Consider the following 3,641-nt stretch of genomic DNA (forward strand, 5'->3'; position numbering starts at 1 on the left):
CATGAAGAAGTTTGGAGTTGTAACAGAGGCGAAGTTTTCGCAAGATTAAGATTTAACTAATAATCAGATGAACAAGTAAAGTGGGGAAGTCAGCTCTACGTGACTACCTTCCCATTGAGAGATAAGATATTGAGTTAAACCAAGGCCGCCATTCTTCATATTCTCCATAGCTTCATCAAAATTATCACCCACTAAACCTTTAAGACGATATTGAATTCCTTTCTCATCTAAAGAGAGAGCAGTTTTCTCTTTAGTTGAGTATGTTCTTCTTGAAGTTGATTCATCTTCACCGTCAAATTAATCTTACTATGAATTATCTTTTCGTTAATTTTCATATAGGAAATTAATTTCTCAGTGGACTCATCATATTGATTTCTTAATGAGCGAAAATATCCTTCTTGGTCATCGCAAACCTTCTGAAGGATAAGATATTGACGCGTAAACATCGCTTCCTTCTTTAGAAAAGATCGCTTCTCTTTAGATAAACCTTGGTTTTTCATCCGATAAAGTTTGATGCTTCAAATCAGCACTATACAACAAATTAGATAGATGGGAATTTTGGGAGCCCAACGTCTCGCATTGCTGAGCTAAATATATGTTCTCATTTGTTAGATTTTCAATCTGGTCAAGCGAATACGAATGTTCATCATTTAGCTGAATTATTTGGTTATGTATCTTCTCATTGTCAGATCGAGCGTCTTCAGCAGCAGATTCAAAACTATATCTCTCCATAATGCGCTTCTGATTTAACTCTTAACGTGCATGCGAATAAACTCAAAAAACATAGACAAAGAAAGCAAATCGTGATAAGAAAGATTTATAAAAGTAAAAAGAAGATTACCTCTCAGTTTTTCATTCCTCTTACGGATATCATCAGATTCGAGTGCGGCAGTTTGGAGCTCCCCTTTCAGTTTAAAAACTTCTTCCTTTAAGGAAGTATTTTGATGGAATAGTTCCAAGGAGAAGTAGCAGGATTCGAAATAACCTTCAGCCAAAATCATACGACGAAGAGCTTCCTAAAAAGGGAAACAAAAGAAGAATAAGAATGAAGTAAGTAGAATATGAATGGAAGAATATATGCGAAGTTATGCTCACCAGGATATCAAGAAGAATGTGTACACTCGGATCAATTTGACAGAAAATTTCGGTTCTGGTCGGCTTATTGGGTGGAGAATCACAAACCAACTTGGTCAGAGCACTACAAATGCAAAGCTTAAAGGGATCATCAGTGGACAAGTGAGCAGAATTTATGGGCTCAGATAAAGCTTGTGAAGCAGAATTCACCCCTCCAAAATTTCCTTATCAATAGAAATGGACTCTAAAGAAAAATGAGAGAATTTATAAATGGTTGAAGGATAAGTATCTCCTATTGGTATAAAGAAGCAATGTTCGCAGATATAGGAGCAACAACATTCGCAATCAGTGTCATTCTTCACAGATACAGGAGCGATAACATCACCTGAAGATGCGACATTCTCTACAGGTGTGGGAGTATGTGAGAAGAGAGGAATATTGATGAAGGTAGAAATGGTTTGATCCACTGTTGGTGCGGTTGTTAATCAAGAGGCAGGGTTATTCCCCATTGCATTGTCAGTAAAAGAAATCTCCTTGGGAGCGATAGTTTCATTCTCTGAAGTAGTTGTACTCAAAGAAGTGGAGGAAATCAGGCCTAATGCAGGATTGTCAAGGTTAATTTGAGAAGGAGTGTCAACTTATGGATAATTGAAATCGGGAACCATAAGACCCTTTTTAATTGTAGCTTTGCGAATATTTCTAACTTTAGTCTTCTTCTCACCAACCAACTCGCATTCGGAATTCTGCGAAGAACAATGCAGATAAGAAATAGAGGTAACAATATTGTTTTAGAAAGAAGAAAATATATTTTTACTCCTTTGTCATGCGAAGATTTCCTATTCAGAGATGGTTGCTCTTTCAGATTTGAAGAAGCATTAGGGTTAGGTACACTGAATTTGATAGTACCAGATGAAGAACTTTTGCTGAAATAGAACCAGTATGGAGATTAATACCATAGAAATTAATAAAACAGCACATTAACATCATGATAAGATCTACTTCAGAACGTACAAACCTTTGTTGAGGATTCATGGAGATAGCAGCAACTGAAGCTATAAAGAACACGAAGATGAAGAAACGAGGAGCGGATGAAGATTTGCAGAAGAATAGGTTTACAGAGATAAAAAGGAGAGATGAACTGAAAGAGAAAAGTTTATCTCTCTACAAACTTAGCTGTTAAATAAACAGAAAGACGACCGGTTAAATTCAAACGTGACGGTAGAAAAGAGAAGAAATCAATACGTGTATACGGTCACACGGAAACCACGGAAATTTGTCGGCAGAAAAGAATACGAAAAAGTGAATGGGTGCGGCATTACAAATTAGAGTTTCTCATATCGCTCCCTTTCCAAACAAACGACATGAGAAGAGGCAAAATGTAGATACTAAAAATCGCACGTTTATTATTGTGCAAAGTAATAGTTCGATAAACGAGCGAAGGGTATCGCGTACAGTATATTTTAGATGACGCATCAGATGACGTCAAAAGAATCATGAGTAAACTGTAGCGGTCGTTCGAAGTTATAGAGCACGTGCGAGAAGAGTCAAGATAAGTGTGCGATAATGACGCACGCTAGATCCGAAAATAAAGGTTTTATTAGCTGTCATCCACTATGTAAATCCTTATATACGAGGACCGAGCAACCTTGTAAAGAGGGATCCTTTTGAGAGTTTAGACTTTGAATTTAGGAGAGAGAAAGATTGTTTGTTCTCCAAGTTATAACTCATCTCAAATCTTGTAACCACATTGAAGATTCTATCAATGAATGTACGAATTTTAGGATGATTACTTGAATTGTTATTAAGATTTCATTAAGGGTGTGGTTGTAGGATTTCCTGCAACTATATCGGTATTTTTATGGGTTTGGCCAAAAGCTATTTTTGTGTTGTGTGGAATCCAGGTAAAGCATGGAAGAAGTATTGTTATGAAATGAGACGAGTTCCTAATAGCCTGTTTGGACAGCACACCAGAAGTAATTTTCCGACTACTAAAAGTCAAAAAATCAGAAGTAAGTTTGCTGTCATATTTCAAAACGACTTCTAGAAATCGAAAATTCAACTGCTTCTGACTTTGACTTTTGGAGAAGAAAAAGTCAGAAACAGATTTGTATCCGAACCCGTTGTAACTTACTAACCAAGAAACCATTCTATTATTGCTATGATGAATCTTAACGCAAGAGCTGTTTAACAAACATGCCCGTCTAGCTCAGTTGGTAGAGCGCTAGGCTCTTAACCCTGTGTTGGTGTGTTCGAGCCCCACGGTGGGCGATTTTTTTTTACTGTATTTTTTTTATACTGCTTCTTTCTAATGCTGTGTCGTGGGTTCGAGCCCCCAGGCAAGGTTCGAAAAACGGGTCACGGCCCAGGTCACAGGTACTAGGCGTGACCGTTATAACATGTTTTGACGGGTGTGAGCACGTTTTGGGTCAAAAACGCGTTATATAGGAATAAAACGCGTTGTTTTGACGTTTTTTTTTTAAATAACGGGTGTGATAACGGTTAAATAAGAAAAATAAATAATTTGTGATCTGAATTTCCCATGTAACGGTAATTACAGCTATGAAAAC

The 3,641-nt window shown here is 37.1% G+C and overlaps 1 non-coding gene across 1 annotated transcript; it reads left to right on the forward strand.

The window, feature by feature from the left end:
- Positions 1–3,269: 3,269 nt before the first annotated feature.
- TRNAK-CUU lies at positions 3,270–3,342 on the forward strand. Its single transcript has one exon. It is a non-coding gene; the product is annotated as a tRNA-Lys (tRNA).
- The last annotated feature ends 299 nt before the right edge of the window (positions 3,343–3,641 follow it).

This window comes from Papaver somniferum, chromosome 6 (assembly GCF_003573695.1).
Source record: "Papaver somniferum cultivar HN1 chromosome 6, ASM357369v1, whole genome shotgun sequence".
Taxonomy (NCBI): Eukaryota; Viridiplantae; Streptophyta; class Magnoliopsida; order Ranunculales; family Papaveraceae; genus Papaver; species Papaver somniferum.